This window comes from Diabrotica virgifera, chromosome 6 (genome assembly GCF_917563875.1).
Source record: "Diabrotica virgifera virgifera chromosome 6, PGI_DIABVI_V3a".
NCBI classification, from domain to species: domain Eukaryota; kingdom Metazoa; phylum Arthropoda; class Insecta; order Coleoptera; family Chrysomelidae; genus Diabrotica; species Diabrotica virgifera.
The window spans coordinates 135,649,674-135,668,435 of record NC_065448.1 but is presented as its reverse complement, the minus strand read 5'-3'; the positions used below and the strand labels follow the sequence as shown (position 1 = coordinate 135,668,435).

At 34.3% G+C, this 18,762-nt stretch overlaps 1 pseudogene; it reads left to right on the top strand.

The window, feature by feature from the left end:
- The first annotated feature begins 269 nt into the window (after positions 1-269).
- The window catches only part of LOC126886200 (jerky protein-like), a 55,347-nt pseudogene continuing 36,854 nt past the window's right edge, over positions 270-18,762 (top strand).

Here is an 18,762-nt window from a genome sequence, read left to right as displayed (position 1 = left end):
AAAAATGACTCATGGCCCACGACGCGACGTTCATTGTCTGAGGTTATCGGAAACAACAGGCACCTGCAGTATCCTTTATTTATTTCAAACTGTCTTAGCATTGTTTAAAAAGACTATTAAAAAATTATTTTTTAAACAATGGTCTTAGTCTTCACTGTCATTAAATAACATAACATCGTTGCGATTGAGACCGTAGTGTGTGTAGTAACAGTCGTATTGTTCGCCTCTGTTCTGTGATCGTTCGTAATTCGTTGTGTTTGCGTGTTTTTTTGTCTACGTAATGGCAACAAAACGTAAAAATGTTGTAGTGACAATGGAAAAGGAACTAGAAGCATTAGGTAGAATTGATAAAGGAGAATCTTTAAAAACAATTGCAGCATCATAATATGGTGTCGGTACATCTACAGTATCGGATTGGAAGAAAAATAGAACTAAAATCGAAGAATTTTGTTTCAAAATGATAACAAAAGACAGTTTGGATAATCGGTGCAAAGCTAATAAAGCTAAAAATGAGACTCTCGACGACGCTTTGTATGTGTGGTTTTGTGAGGAACGCGAACGTGGTTTACCAGTGTCTGGACCAATTATTCAAGAATCAGCACTCAAGCTGAATAAAATGTTGCCTGATTGTGAACCAAATTTCACTGCGAGTCAAGGTTGGCTGGAGAGTTGGAAAAAACGTCATGGAATACGCCAACTATCTGTAAGTATACCGTTTTTATTAATTTTTACCATTTTCTCCGGCTAACCCAGATTTTCGATAACCCGGATCGGTCGCGGTCCCGATTAATCAGAGTTAACGAGGTTCCACTGTACCAATATGCTCAACTTATAGTGAAAGGAAAAATCGAGGAAAAGAGAGGACTATGAAGGAAAAGACTATCGTAGCTGAGAGACATCCGACATGGACAGGGCTACATTTTTAACAGCAAATAAAAACAGCTGAAGACAGAGAAGAGTTTGCAATTGTGGTAGCGAACCTCCTTTGAGGAGAGGACACTTTAAAAAGAATAAAAAGTGCATAGTTACAGTATAAAGAACCGTATTATTGTCATCAATATCAATTTATACTATAAAATCACACCAACACTTGGAGTAACCTTAAATTGCGTAGGTACTACTATGTAGACAAGGCGAAAACGGTGGGTTCGTTAGAATAAATATTCCCATGAGATTTTTTTGGATAATCACATTCGTGAGACATCCCAGAATAAGGTTCAAGAAGTCACCCACGTGAAAAGTGGTCCAAATTTTTTTTAACAATTTTTTTAATCAAATTGCAAAAAATCAATATTTTTGGGCCGTACATATTTTTGTTAGGTTTTTTGGACCATTCTGGACAAAAAAGGTATCTTGTAATTTTTCTATAAAGTTGATCGTTTTCGAGTTATAAATTAGTTAAATTGGTTAAAAGTTATTATTATGAAAGTCAGAAAGTGACTAAATCAAAATTTAAAGCGCCCCCCCCCCTACCAGATCCTGAAGAAATTTTTGTCATGATTTTATTACTAAGCTGTTATTTTTAAGTAATAATAATGAGCGCCTGCGCGTATTAGGCGGCCGTCAATGGTGAGTGCGAGAGAGATGCCATTCCGGCAGTCCAATGGGGCATCTTACTCGCACTCACATTTGCAGCCGCGTCAATACAATCTTACGGCTTATTTTTAATAATTAAAAATAACAGTTTAGTAATAAATTAATGACACACATTTTTTCAGGATCATGTAGGGGGGCTTTAGACTTTGATTTAGTCACTTTCTGAGTTTCATAGTAATAATTCGATGCCTCAGAAGCCAATGGGTGTAAGTCAGTAAGTGTTTAAAATGAGATACTAAGATGTTTCTGAATGTAGTTGCAGAAATATAAGTAATTATTAAAAACAAATAAACCGTCTTTATTTATCATAATATGGGTAACATATTCATAAATACAAACAAGGAAATAATAATATTATTATATATAATAATGTGTGTTAAACTTCGATATAAGTCATTTTTAGGGAGAATTGACTTACACCGTTTGACTTCTGAGGCATCCAATTTTTAACCGAGTTATTAAGTCTTAAAAATGGCCATTTTCGCGTTTTTCAAATTTTAAATTACTTATAACACGAAAACCATCAACTTTAGAGGAAAATTACAATAGACCTTTTTTGTCCAGAATGGTCTAAAAAACCTAAAAAAAATTTGTCCGGATAAAAAATAAAAATTTTTGCAATTTGATTTAAAAAATTGTTAAAAAAAAATTTGGATCACTTTTCGCGTGGGCGACTTCTTGAACCTTATTCTGGGGTATATTACAAAAATGTTATTATGCAAAAAAATCTCATGGGAATATTTTTTCCAACGAACCCGCCGTTTTCGCCTTGTCTATACGAAAGTAAATAACACTGTTTTTTTATCTTTTTCGGAAATGCTCTGCGCGTTCAATCATAAATTAAACCCTTAATTTGTAATCTCACATTAATCTTAATAATTTCACTATTTAATTAGGAGGTTATTTAACTTCCTCTAAAATTGAATAAATTGCTAAATTCTGTTGTAATAACTACTATTACTACTATCGTTTTTCCGACTCCTAACCGCCATTCTTCTCTGTTTAACCATATACCTGGAGGGATTTCTCTTTCCTCTAGTTCTTTTTCAATTCCCTCTCTCCAGCTTCTTCTCGGCCTTCCTCCTTCCCTTCTACCTTGTGGCGTCCACGCCAAAATCTGTTTAGGGATCCTGTCATCTGGCATTCTCTGTACATGTCCGTACCATATTAGTTGTTTTATTTTTATGTCATCAATTATTGTATGTGACTCCCATCATTTCTCGTATTCTCTCATTTGGTATCCGATCTCTTCTTGATTTGCCTGCGACTCTTCTTCAGAAGTCCATTTCTGTTACCAGCAACATTTTCTCTGTTTTTGTTTCAGTGGCCAAACTTCATTGTCATATGTGATTACTTTTAAGCATGGTATTGTATGTGAGCTGTTTGTTTGCTTTAGATATTGTTTGGTCCCACACAATGCCGTTCATCATTCACATGGCTTTTCTACTATGTATATTTCTGTTGTTTATAGCAGCATCGAGTGTTCTATCTTTAGCTATCTTCATGCCCAAGTACTTTTATGCATCACAGTGTTTAATTTGTACCCCATTGTCTAATGTAATGGACTACTTTGTCCCTCCAATACACATGGCTTCAGTTTTCTTAAAGGTGGCTTTAACATGTAATAACTTCGTCATTTAAGTGACTTCGCAAAAGGACGTGTCTCCATTAAAGAGGTCGGTTTTGGTTTACGGGAAACTTCAGGAAGAGTTGAAGCTAATCCATCAACGGTGTTGCGGGTTTAGAGGAGGTGGTCCAATGACGAGACTTATCCGCGTCGTTTAGAGTCCGGACGTCCTAAAATATTGCAAAGCTATGATTTGCGCCATCTTAGACTTCGTGCTCTCAGAAATAGACGGGAGAGTATACATCAAGTAAGAAGTGATGCAGTTGCAGCGACAGAAATGCTAGTCTTATAAGAAGAACAGTTAATCAAAGAGTACTTAGAATGAAGCTGAAAGCTTACCGTCCGCTTTTGGTGTTACCTTTGACACACCAAGGTTCGACGCTTAGAATGATGCAGAGCTCGGCAAGATTGAAATGGCTAATGGAATTTTGTCTGCTTCAGTGATGAATCTAGGTTTTGTTTGCATAGACTTGACTGTTAGCAAGCATTATGGTCATCATCATTCTCTTTGCCTTATCCCTATGCGGAGTCGGCTTCCCTAATTGCATTTCTCCACACAATTCTATCTTGGGTCATATCAATGTTAATCCCCTTTACCAACATGTCCTGCCTTATGGTCCCCCCAGGTCTTCTTTGGTCTTCCTCTCCTACTCCTTCCAGGAATCTGCACTTCAGCTATTCTTCGTATTGGGTGATTAACGTTTCGACGTTGAACATGACCAAACCATCTTAACCTATGCTCTCTCATTTTGGCATCAATTGGTGCCACACCTAGACTTCCCCTAATATACTCATTTCTAATTTTATCCTTCTTTGTCATTCCACTCATCCATCTAAGCATTCTCATTTCCGCCACATGCATTCGTTGTTCCTCTTTCTTTTTCACTGCCCAACATTCAGTTCCGTGCATCATAGCCGGTCTTATGACTGTTTTATAGAATTTCCCTTCAGCTTCATTGGAATTTTTCTGTCACACAACACATCACTCGCTTCTTTCCACTTCATCCATCCAGCCCTAATTCTACTGCATGCATCTCCATCTATTTCTCCATTACTCTGTAATACCGATCCTAGGTACTTAAAACTATTGCTTTTCACAAACTAGCAAGCATTATGGTATGGGGTGCTATATGTTTGGGAAGCAGCACTTTTAGTCCTCATTAACGGCTATGACAGCTCGGTGATAATATATTGTTGAATTACTGCAACCAATTTTACATTCCTACCTACATACCATGCCAAATCCGATCTTTCAACCCCATATTGCCCATGAAACCATGGAGTTCATACAAGAATCTGGTATGGAAACTTAGGAGTGAACATCAAGATTAGCCGATTTGTCACCTATCGAAAATGTCTGGGATATGGTATGTCGAAATCTAAATCGATTGCCACATCCTCCAGAAAACTTAGTGGGCCTCTGACATGCCCTAGGAAAACTCTGGAGGAGCATTCCGCAATATGATCTATCAATGCCCCATAGAGTAACGGGTGTATAGAAAATCAAAAAGGAGCCGCTCATAATTATTGTTTTGGCGAAATGACGTTGCAAATTTGTTTATAACGTGAAATAATAAGAATGAGATATTTAAAATAGTTATTTATGAAACAGTTCGTGAAGTATGCTTTTTGCGAACGCACGCGATGTTTAGAACACGAGCGACAGCGGAGCGAGTGCTATACTTCGCGTAAGTTCGCAAAAAGTACTTCACGCACAGTTTCATACAATATTTTATCTAAGATAAACAAATAAAAAAACTGTAACACTTCGTCACTGGAATTCATTTCTATTCTACAATTTTTAGAACTTTTACATTTAAAAATTCTAACTTCTTTCAAACCACAAAACTGTCAAAACTTTTGTAGTAATTTATTGCTCATTATGTCATCACCATGACAACGCGAACGTTAAGGATATTTGATAATATGAAAGTGTGTTAAAAAACAGTGCGAAAAAGTAAATCCCATTTAAAATACATACATTGTTACTTCACGCACACTTTAAACCCTTCACGCACTGCTATCTATAATGACAGTTTTCACAAACTGAAAACTTATACATAATATGACATAGAGTTGATAAATATATTTTTCCTTCTATGTGTTGCATTTTTATTTGGTATGTTTATATCGTCGCCTCAAAGCAACAGTAGGATATATGTAAAAAAAATGACTTTTGTGATATCCATGTCAAATGATTCGAAATAAACCCTTCTGTTGAGTGTAACACCAAGATAAATAAAAAGTGAAATACTTTTTTCATAATACATATTACATATCCTTGTGTAGCTTAACTCCTTTTAGCCCAAATTCTATAATGAAATATTAAGACAACATATATATTATCATACCATCATATTTTGTCCTTTACCCATTTTGGTCATCAATATTAATGCAACACTAAGTTATGTTACGCACATATCCTACTGTTGCTATGGTGTATTCCACGAATATACGACTGTTTTGGATTATCGCGAAAACGAATATTTTAGTGTGCAACATAAGAAGTACGAAAGTCTTTTGCTCTAATAATTATTCCAATAAACAACAATATAATTTGCAATTTACTTTCGTTCGTCATATTTTACACTGTAAAATATTCGTTGTCGCGATAATCCAAGAGGGTCGGATATTCGTGGAATGGGGGTAGTTATTGCTGAGTTGCGATTACGTCTTTGTTTATATATTACCCAGCTTGCGGTCACAATTTTATCTTAAGGAATCTTAAACAACCTAGTTCTATAAAGGATCGTTTAAACACAGCGATAAATCAAACAACTTATCAAGGTCAATCGAGTTGTTGCAACTTATCATTGTGTGTAAACGGTGCATCGCACAACTTATCAAAGTTGGAGTTGGGTTGAAGGTGGTATCGCATTGAATCGCAGCGTCTAAACAGCGTTTCAACTTATCATCACAACTAGTTGCTGTGACTTGTCGTTGTGTTTAAACGACGCTTTAAGGATCGTTTAAACACAGCGATAAATCAAACAACTTATCAAGGTCAATCGAGTTGTTGCAACTCATCATTGTGTGTAAACGGTGCATCGCACAACTTATCAAAGTTAGAGTTGGGTTGAAAGTGGTATCGCATTGAATCGCAGCGTCTAAACAGCGTTTCAACTTGTCATCACAACTAGTTGCTGTGACTTATCGTTGTGTTTAAACGACGCTATGTTAAAAGGTGTATGTTAAGAGTAAATATGAATAATTCAGCCAATTTAAATTGTAAAAATTATGGGTATCTAGAAGAAGTCAGAGGTCATTCTGAGTTGTTATGTGGAATTTATCAAGCACAGGAAAAAGGTAAGTTAAATTCATGACAAATTCCCCTTTAAAAATTTCGGGCTGATTTAAGAAAATGCAATAAGTTTTTACTTTCACAACTTTCAGCATCCGCTATTACCAAAACTGATTCTGATGATTTTTTCATTGTATTTTGTTTATTATCTTGTCAAATTTTTAAATTTTTGAAAAGCATGTCTGTTCATGTTATAATTTATGTAATAACATGTTTGAACAACAAAATTGTTTTGTTTTTTGTATTGAAATGTGTAAAATTTTAAACAAAACTTTAGTGCAATATAAGTTTATATAACAGAAATTTACGGATATCGTTAAAAACAGATTATCTTTGAGGGCAACAGTAGGACAACCAACTTTTTTCTGATTATTTTTTACTTTTTTATGAATTAATATAAATTGCTATGTGACGCATGTAAAATTAGGTACTCAAACAAAATTCCATGTAAATCCATTCAAATATAAAAAAGTTATTAATTACTGAAGTTTCGTAAAATTTTCAATTGCGTTTTTCTCGAAACTACATTATTTTACATATCCTACTGTTGCTTTGATAGACAAGGCCAAACCAGCGGGTTCATTGGAAAAAATATTCTCATGAGATTTTTTGCATAATCATATTCGTGAGACATCCCAGAATAAGGTTCAAGAAGTCGCCAACGTAAAAAGTGGTCCAATTTTTTTTTTCAATTTTTTTTAATCAAATTGCAAAGAATCAATATTTTCGGCCCAGGCACATTTTATTAGGTTTTTTGGACCATTCTGGACAAAAAAGGTATGTTATAATTTTTCTCTAAAGTTGCTCGTTTTCGAGTTATAAGCAATTTAAAATTAAAAAAAAACTAAAAATGGCGATTTTTAAGGCTTAATAACTTGGTTAAAAGTTATTACTATTAAAGTCAGAAAGTGATCAAATAGAAGTTTAAAGCCCGCCCTACAAGATCCTGAAGAAATTATTGTCATTATTTTATCATTAAGCTTTTATTTTTAAGTAAAAATAATGAGCGCCATGCACGTATTAGGCGGCCGGCAATGATGAGTGCGAGAGAGATGCCATTCCGGCAGTCAATAGTGCATCTTACTCGCACGCACTCACATTTACAGCAGCGTCAGTACCATCTTACGGTTCATTATTAATAATTAAAAATAACAGCTTAGTAATAAATTAATGACATAAATTTCTTCAGGGTCATGTAGTGGAGGCTTTAATCTTTGATTTGGTCACTTTCTGAATTTCATAATAATAATTTTTAACCGAGTTATTAAGTCTTAAAAATGGCCATATTTGCGTTTTTCAAATTTTAAATTGCATATAACTCTAAAATGATCAACTTTAGAGAAAAGTTACAAGAGGCCTTTTTTATCCAGAATGGCCTTCTTCTTCTTTGAGTGCCTCTCCTATCAGAGATTAGATATCATTAGGGCGATTCTAATTTTATTTACTGCTGTTTTGAACAATTCGTTAGTGGTACAGCCAAACCACTCTCTCAAATTTCTCATCCAGGACATTCTTCTACGGCCTGGATTTCTTCGTCCTTGGATTTTTCCTTGCATTATATTTTGTAGGAATGTGTACTTTTGTCCCCTCATCAGGCGGCCTAAGTATTCAAGTTTTCTCTTTTTTATATTCAGTAGAACTTCTTGCTCGTTATTTATTCTGCGTATTACTTCTTCATTTGTAATTTTATCCACCCAACTTATTCTTAGTATACCACGGTAGCACCACCTCTCAAAGCTTTCAAGATTTTTAATATTCCTCTGTTTAAGAGTCCATGACTTAACACCGTAGAGCAAAGTACTGAATACATACCAGAATGGCCAGAAAAACCTAAAAAATTTGTCCGTGCCAAAAATCTTTATTTTAACAATTTTATTAAAAAAAATTGTTAAAAAAAATTTGGACCAGTTTTCGCGTGTGCGACTTCTTGAACCTTATTCTGGGGTGTCTCACAAATGTGATTATGCAAAAAAATCTCATGGGAATATTTTTCCCAACGAACCCGCAGTTTTCGCCTTGTCGATGAGGCGACGATATGGTAGATTATATTTTAAACAAAAAACAGCAACTGCACAGTTGGAAACGTACGCCTTTATCGTAAAAGTGTGAAAAGTGATCTTCCGATATGTACTAAATTGATAAAAAAGATAACGTGTCACGTTTCAATTTAGTGAGTTACATAAATATCAAAATCTCACAATTTTTAAAGCGAACGAACATTACAGAAACGTGAATTATTGATCCAGAGTGTAATTAGTTCTGCCAGCCCCCAGAGCGATTCGCCACTAACGCCACGCCAAACTTTTGTATGCTCTGTTCTGATATTATCTCTGTTCATTAATTTTAGAATATACTCTTATGTGCTGTCTACATTTTTCTATTCAAATATCCACTTTTAGAAGAAAAAAATCAAACGAGTTTCTTTGTTTGATTGGTTCATTACCGAGTTGGGAATTTTAATAAAAATATGTCTAAATTTAATTATCGTCGACATATTTAGAACATCCAATTACATACTTAATGAGTAATAAGAATGAAATGAAATTAAACAGAAGAAACAAGAGAAGAAAAAGAGAATGTAATAACTACAGAGGATTGACATTGCTATGTGTATCAATGAAAATATTAGAGAAAATCATAGATAAACGAATAAGAATCATCGCGGAAGATACACCAGACGAGTCACAAAGTGGTTTCAGAAGCGGAAGGAGCATACAAGATCATATATTCACGCTAAAACAAATAAGCGAAAAAGCGCTTCAAGAGAAAAAGAACATATACTTAGCCTTCTTAGACCTAGAAAAGGCCTTCGACAAAGTACCCAGACAGAGAGAGAGTGTGTGGAAAGTGCTAAGAGAGAAAGGTGTAGGACATAAAATAATACGAATCATCCAGAAAATATATAGTCAGAATGTGAACTCGGTGATTAGTACCAACAATAGATCAAACACTTTTACAGTAACAGGAGGACTAAGACAAGGCGGAGCTCTTAGCCCAACGCTGTTTATATTGTTTATGGACCAAATAATTAAAAGATGCCCAATAGAAAGCAGAAAATTAAATGTTGGACACAGATATCTACGTAGAGTAGAAATATCAGAAGGAGTGTTTGCAGACGACTTGGTTTTAATTTCAAGAAGTGAAAAAGATTTACAACACAACATTGAAATATGGAACAGAGTATTCGTCGAAAATGGAATGGTAATAAACAAAAGCAAGACCAAAGTACTACAGATCGGTGAAGAGAGACAGGAGCTAAGAATAGAAATTGAAGGAACACAAATTGAACAAGTGAACACTTTCTCTTATCTAGGTGTAATAATTGACCAGGCAGGCACTCAAGATGCTGAAGTAAACAATAGAATAGACAAAACAATAAAGCTATACCATGCAACGAATAAAAAATTTATCAGTAGAAAAATATTTCAAGAGAAACAAAAATAAAAGTGTTCAAATCAATTTATAGACCAGTACTAACCTTCGGCAGCGAATCTTGGGTCTTAACAAACCGACAAAAAAGCAAGATCCAAGCCATGGAAATGAAGTTCCTAAGAAGAGTAAAAGGCGTCACTAAATTAGACCGACTACGGAATGTAGACATAAGAAGCGAGTTAAAAATACCATCCACATTGGAGTATATAGAGCAAAGACTATCCAACACCAAAGATGTTGGTGCGGATATCTACAACGAATGAAACAAACTAGACCAGTTCGAAGAGTATGGGAAGCAAAAATATCAAAAAATAGGAAGAGAGGAAGACCCAGACAAACATGGAATAAAGCAGTAGGAGCCATTCTGCCAAAGAAAACAGACAAGACAGAAAAGAGTGGAAAAAATTTGTATATAGATAATTGATACTTTTATAGAATTAATGAAATTAATTTTAGAAATGTAGAATTAGATGTAAAAGTGTCATTTGTATTGTAATAGACTACAGGCCCATGTCCAAAATGGATGGGTCATATGAACCACCAGGTGACGTATATAGGACGATATAACAGCATAAAATAATAAGATTCAGCACTATGCCGTCACTTGTCAGCAGTCCAACTGAGTGCTGGTGAGAATTCAAAAGTGCAGGTAGAGTGGGTATATTTTGGTCATATATTTTTGTACGGCATTTTTACCATAGATAGATCCATGAAAAATAATAAGAAAGCGCGCAGTGCCGTACAAAAATGGCGAGCCACAAAGTTGGTAAATTTTTTTGATTTTCTGACAATTTCCAGGGTAAATTTGGTCACTTGATTCTGTACGGCATCAGTTTCATACTGTTTCAATACAACTTCTAATCCATTATTCCGCAACGCCGTACAAAAATCATGCGACAAGTGGAAAAAAACGAGGGTTGAAATCCCCTCTTTTTCCGTGGTCCGGGGGGTGATTTGAAACAACATCAAATTAATTTATTTTGAAAGTATTTCATACATAGATAATATTTTTTTACATGCCGTACATTTTCGTTGGTCCAAAGGTTTGTAGGGGAAAAAATTCGCATTCGAATTTACGTGCGAAGCGCTACTTTCGTGCATCGTGGAACATGACATTTGACAAATCCTGCGCTGTCTGTGTTCAGTCATTAAATATACAGTAGACTCCCTCTATAACGAGAACTGAAATGGCGGACTAATTACCTCGTTATAAGCGGATCTCGTTATATCAGACAACAATAATATTGTGCATACATATAGGCATATATAGGCGCCGCAAAACTGAATTGGTGTCTGTATATGGTACTGAAAACATCGTCAGACATATAAAAGCTGAGCGTATAAGATGGGCAGGTCATGTAGTAAGATCAGAGGAAGACAGAGTATTAAAGATAGCGTTTTTGAGAGACGGAAGAAGATCTTCTTCTTCTTCAAGTGCCGTCTCCTAATCGGAGGTTGGATATCATCATCACTATCTTTACTCTATCCACCGCTGCTCTAAAGAGTTCTATAGAACTGCATCTAAACCAGTCCCTTAAATTCTTTAACCATGACACTCTCCTTCTTCCTATACTCCTTCCGCCTCTTATCTTTCCCTGTATTATCAGGAAGAAGATCAACTATTCTAAATGGGAAATAAGCCACAATTTAACTAAAAAAATGATTATATTAACGTTTCGACGTCCACATCGAACGTCGTTGTTAAAATACAAACTATTAATAAACTAAACCTAAATGTTGTTGCTTAGTAAAAATTCTTCTAATAATTTAATTTAATCTGACTCATTTATATCGGCAATTCAGACATTTTAAATTTTAAAATAGAAGACTTTAAAATGATATTGCCAATATTTATGAGTTGCGTTCCTGGGACGACTTTACTGAAAGATAGTTCATTCGATTACATGAAATCAACTCTAGCTCAAGAATATCCATAAGGTAGAAGATCAGTAGGCCGTCCCACAAAAAGATGGAAGGATGATGAAGAATCGAAGTATCCTGAATTATTAGTAATTTTGCTGATTGTAGAATTATTTGCATATTTAAAAAAACGATGTGAACCATGTTATTTCACTTTAAAATTTGTGAAATCCAAGCAGTGAGAGAAGAATTTGATACCCTATTTACACTTTTTAAATAATTGTTTACTTGCAGCTCGCGAAAAATTTTAAATTTTGAAAAATGGCTCGGACTCTCAAGGAACTTGGCCACCCCTGGTATACTAAGAGCCGCTATAGGTGAAATTTCTTAATCATTTTAGGCACGATGGGACCCTATAACTTAAATAGTAGAACCTAAAAGAAAACGTTTGAACACTGTGCCGTCACTTTTCAGTGGCACATGCGTCGACAGTGGCGCATCAAACTTTCCACTTATGGACGGGATACATAAATTAAAAATACCCTCCCTCACTACCAGAATTCAATTTTTTTCATTTATTTAAGTTCTATGTGATTAAGACATAAGATTAATCGTAATTGAAATTCTATTATATTCATTGAAATTTTAAAATTGAATGCATCCCAGCAAAAAAAATAAAAGCGAAAAATGAAATTTTTGATAGTGGGGGCAGGGGGAAGGGGTGATGGGTTAAAATTAAGCTGAATCTTATTTGTTAATCACATAGAACTTAAAAAATAAAAAAAATTGATTTCTGTTAGTAAGGGAGGGTAACTTTTAATTTATTTATCCCGTCCATAAGTGGAAAGTTTGATGCGCCACTGTCGAGGCATGTGCCACTGAAAAGTGACGGCACTGTGTTCAAACCTTTTCTTTTAGGTTCTACTATTTAAGTTATAGAGTCCCATCGTGCCTAAAATGATTAAGAAATTTCATCTATAGAGGCTCTTAGTCTAGTAGCGTTATTTTCATCAGCCTAAAAAGATATAATGGTCTGCATTAAAATGTACGGCATCATTTTTTCCTAATTTATTTATCTTAATACTATTTAAAACCAGGGAAAAATGTAGAAAATTGCAATATTTTATTAATCTGTGAATATTTAAATTTTGCAATAATTTAAAAAATTTCTCTTTTTGTATTTCTCTATAATTTTTTTTAGAACAGTTTCTTTTGAACGGCAATACTATATAAAAATTGTATTTTACAATATCATGTTAAAAAAAGTTGCCGTACGGAGTCAAATGATTTTATAACTTGATAAATCAAGTATACCATGAAATTAAGATAATTATATTAATATACATTCAAATGAACTATAATTTTTTGACGGCATTATTTATAATAGTACTTTTGAGTGCTAGATAATGGTTTGGAACCGAAGCCGTACTTTTTCAAATCACCCCCCGGACCACGGAAAGAGAGGGGATTGCAACCCTCGATTTTTTCCCATTGTCGCATGATTTTTGTACGGCGTTGCGGAATAATGGATTAGAAGTTGTATTGAAACAGTATGAAACTGATGCCGTACAGAATCAAATGACCAAATTTACCCTGTAAATTGTCAGAAAATAAAAAAAAATTACCAACTTTGTGGCTCGCCATTTTTGTACGGCACTGCGCGCTTTCTTATTATTTTTCACGGATCTATCGATAGTAAAAATGCCGTACAAAAATATATGACCAAAATGTACCCACTCTACCTGCACTTTTGAATTCTCACCAGCACTAAGTTGGACTGCTTACAAGTGACGGCATAGTACTGAATCTTATTATTTTATGCTCTTATATCGTCCTATATACGTCACCTTGTGGTTCATATGACCCATCCATTTTGGACATGGGCCTGTAGTCTATAATACATACACAAATTTGTAAGAACCTATGTAAAACTAGATATGTTAATTTGGTAGATTAATGTTGCAACCCTACACCATTGTATGGTAGAAGGGATATGATTATATTATATATATAACAAGAGGAGATAGGAAAACGACCAAATATTAAGAATGGAGGAAGATTTCAATCAGGGTGACACTATAGGAGCATATAAATCCCTGAAACAACTCGGAGAGGGATATAAACCACGCACTAATCTTTTTAAAAATATTGAAGGACAAATTATCAGTGACGACGCAGCAATAAAATTAGAATGGAAAAACTATTTCGAAGGTCTGCTAACAGTGCAAGTACAAACAAACACAGCCCATATGCAGTACCTGATATCGAGATAACAGAAGATAAGAACCAGAAGAATGAAGTAACATAGCCACCCACAAGACAAGAGATAGTGGATGCCATTAAAGTACTGAAGAATAATAAAGCCCCAGGGATTGACAACATAACAGCTGAAATTATCAAAATTGGGACACATACACTGGTAGATGAATTCCATAAACTAATAACAGACTTGTGGAACACAAAAAAAATTCCATTTAATTGGAAAAAAGCAATTATATGCCCAATCCACAAGAATGGGGATAAACTCAGATACAAAAACCATGAGGCATACCCTAAGTCTGTGTGAGCTATAAGGTGTATACGAAAGAGAGAGAGAGATAGAGAGAGAGAGAGAGAGAGAGAGAGAGAGAGAGAGAGAGAGAGAGAGGGAGAGAGAGAGAGAGAGATCTCCAAATTTAATTATAGTAGGTAGACATAATATATTTACAATATACATTTACTTACTACAAACACAGCCCATATGCAGTACCTGATATCGAGATAACAGAAGATAAGAACCAGAAGAATGAAGTAACATAGCCACCCACAAGACAAGAGATAGTGGATGCCATTAAAGTACTGAAGAATAATAAAGCCCCAGGGATTGACAACATAAGAGAGAGAGAGATCTCCAAATTTAATTATAGTAGGTAGACATAATATATTTACAATATACATTTACTTACTCAGTTGGTCATTACTTCTCATCTAAACACTACGTGCATCTTTCGAGCAAAGATGAAGTAAGTATATCCACTGTTTTTCAATAATCTAAATACATCTACTTAATGTCGCTTACTTTATATTGTTAAATTTACCAACAATATAATTTAGAGGTTTTTACACCTACTGAAGTGGCTAGTTCTAAATACTTGTACACCGTACGTTCACACTGATGATGGTCAGTTTAGACCGAAAACGTTTTGTGTTTTGTAATTTTCCACTACCTTGTGGATAAATTTTACCTTGTGACAAACGTTGTCAGCCTTACACTCACCAACACATAAATAAATAGAAATCTTTTAATAAATATAAATAAAACTTTAAAACCGTTACATATTAAAAATTATATATATGACATCCATTTTTAATCTTTTTCGTTTTGATTCAATTCGAGTCTCTTGCCATCCTCTGACACAGTGTTTCTGGGTCTCTACCCTTTGTCGAAGAGGCTATTGCAAGTAGACTCTACTTGCAAGTAGAGTCTACTTGCAATAGCCTCTTCGACACAGTGTTTCTGGGTCTCTACCCTTTGTCGAAGAGGCTATTGCAAGTAGACTCTACTTGCAAGTAGAGTCTACTTGCAATAGCCTCTTCGACAAAGGGTAGAGACCCAGAAACACTGTGTCAGAGGATGGCAAGAGACTCGAATTGAATCAAAACGAAAACGATTATTTTATTTTTCTTTTTCATGCTTTACTCGGTTTAGAGTACAAAATGACCAAGTGTTCTTAAGGTATTCTGAGACGCATTGTTGGAGAGGCTCCTCCTAGCGGCGCCGCTTGATACTATGGTATCTCGGTTAACAGAATCCTGACTCTTGGTAGAAATTTATTTTATTTATTTTGTCATTTTTAATCTATTTCACAAACAAAATAACAAACACAGATTTATTGGCTGTCTCTCTCCACTTTTCTCGCTACCCTCAAGAACTTGTCCATATACTTGTTAACATATACACCATTTTCTGTCTATCCACTCATATCCCCATTAGCATAATTTGAGCAATAAATCATGTTATTGGAGACTATAGAAGGAACCCCTTGTAGCGGCATGTAAATACAACACGTTAACATTGCATAATCATAGACTGCATACATTTGCATGTGTTTGTGGGCATAAGAGCGTTTGTTACTGCCAGTATGTGTGCATACATATCATATACGTCTGTTGTCTTAATTTTTATATATATTGTTCAATATTGGCTTGATCTTATGGATCTTTTTAGCATCTTTTTAAAACCAGACATTGGTCTAACTCTGTTTTTATTTGTAGCATTTAGTTACTTTAATCTTTGACCTGAAGATGCTTTGCATATTATAGAGAGCGAAACCGGTCGTCGGGATTTAACAATAAATGATTGCAAGTACGTCTGTCTTTTATTTTATTCAAAATGAACTCGCATATGCAAATATGCAACCCATTCAACATTTAAATTTTAAAGTATTTTTAATAAATTCATATATACCAACATACAACAGAAGTGTTTACTTCATTCTACGTTGTTTTATCGAAGGTATGCAGCCAAGCCAACTACAGGGTTTACCTTTTTAAAGTTTTAAGTCATTTATAGTGTTCCATGGATAATTGTGTTATCTTTGGCCATCCCGTGCGGTAAGAAACACATCTTAAAAAAATATCATCGTAAAACGAATCATTAAAGTCCCAAATGAGGACCCTCACATAATGGATTGTTTGTTTACAACCCTTTGTCGTAAAAGTGAGGTTTAAAACCGACAAGCCTTCCAAACAAAAAATTAATCTTTGGAATCAAAAGACGAACTAATCCCGATGCAGGAGAAAGAAGAGAGCAAAAAAGTGTAATAAATGAGTTGCTACGGCAGCTTTGGTATTTAAGACTCCTGCTACTATATTAAGTTACATCCCAGTCACTCGACTCATCGATATAGCTTCCAAATCAAATTAAACAAGAACTTCAAAAACCAACTGATCAATACTGTTTTGAAGTTATTTTCTTAAAGCATTTTACGTTTTTATCGATTACAATTTCCGAACGGTAAGTCGTAGCTTCAAATAAAATATTTCTAATTTAAAACAAGGTGAGAATGCGAGCAATATCGTAACGAAACTTTGTTTACAGTTAGCAAACATAATTTCTATGTATATGACTAGAGTTATATTTACATGTAATACATAACCTGAATTTAATATGATATATCACCATACTGCTCAAGTCGAACATTCGATTTTTAAACTTTGAGATCGATTATACTTTTCGAATTTGGTTTAAGATATAGAATTCGCCATATGATATTCGCAATCTGCGTAAAAAACACTTATTCTAATTGGCATCATAACTCTAGATGGGTCTTTGCCTGTCTGGCTATGTCATTCCATTCAGAACTCTGTTGTTCCCTTATCTTCCATTATTATCTTCCATTATCTTATTTTTACGGTTTTCAAGTTGTCTTCCACGTCATGCAAAGATTTCATTCTGGGCCTTTCCTCTTCTTACTGGCTTCCATTCAGTGGCGTACTGATAGATCAGCGGGCCCTGGTTCCAGTTGGGACGCGGGCCCGCTCGCCCAATAAAAATACACATTGTATATCAAAAGTTTTTAATAAACATTAAATATAAAAATCATCATATTATCATCATATATCATAATCATCATTATAAATTATCATATATCATAAAATATAAATATCGTATATTTATAAAAACTCAAGCTAATTTATAGTTCATATTTACTCACGGCTTTTGCTGTACCTATATCTTAAAGAACCGGTTGAATTGACATGAAATTTGGCACACACATAGCTAACATGTCAAAGAAAAAAAAGTGATATTGTGCCGATGTGTGCTTTGGTGGGGGTGCACCCCCTTCCCACCACGGAGGTGAAAAAACATACGTTCAAGATAAGTCCGGAATTCGGTAAACTGACTAATTCTAAGCAACTTTAGTTCTATAGAGTTTTTTCACTAGTCAATAATTTTCCAGTTCCAGTTTCAACAAAAAACCACGTTTTCAGACTGTTTTTTTCAAATAACACAAAAAGTAAGTATTTTATCGAAAAAAATATTCTTAGTAGAAATAGGTACAGCTTATAAAAAAGTGAAAAAAATGATGTAGCTATATACGAAGTTTGTAGACTCAGTAGGAGCAGAATTGTAGGTAACTAATGAAAAGTAGGGTCTTATTCGTCAAATTTCAAACCGAATATTTCAACATGAAATAACCAAAAAGTGAAGCACTTTTCGGGAAAAACTCATCATAACTTTTTAAAAGTGTTTAAAAGCTTTATTTTTTGGTTTTTTTAAGTCTCTAGCATAAAAATTAAGTATGTAATGCCCAAAATAAGGTTGGTCTCTTTTGAGTTATTGGTGATACCAAAAATCTCAAGTAGTAAAAAAATATATGTTTTGCTATTGTGAGTATTTTGGACTTTTTGTTTTCCTGAAGACAAAAATTGGTTAAGATGTGGCTGTTCAAAATTTGCATACACTCGTGATTAGTGACTCGTTTAAGCCCATTTAACTACCAATGAATGTTTAAACTAATGAATCTTACAGATCTTATAAACAATACATAAGTAAAGTAATTTGTGAAGCGGTAATGATTAATTTCATTTCGGATGCTAATTATTAGGAGGTGATTTTCACGATTTTTTACCAACAAAAAAAAAGGACCTACATTATTTTGATCGTAACTTACTTTTGATGTTAAAACAATAATAAAGCTTTTTTTAAATACTTCCTAAAAGTTAAAATCAGATTTCACGTTGAAATATTCAATTGGGAATTTGACTAGTAAGAACTCACTATTCATTAGCTACAACTCTGCTTCTACTGGGTTTACAAACTACCATTTTTTTCACTTTTTTATAAGCTATATTTTTGCTGATATTATATTTTTTGTTAAAATACTTACTTTTTGAGTTATTTGCGAAAAACCACCTGAAAAGTGTTTTTTTTTCGTTGAAAAATAAATATTTTCACTCGCAA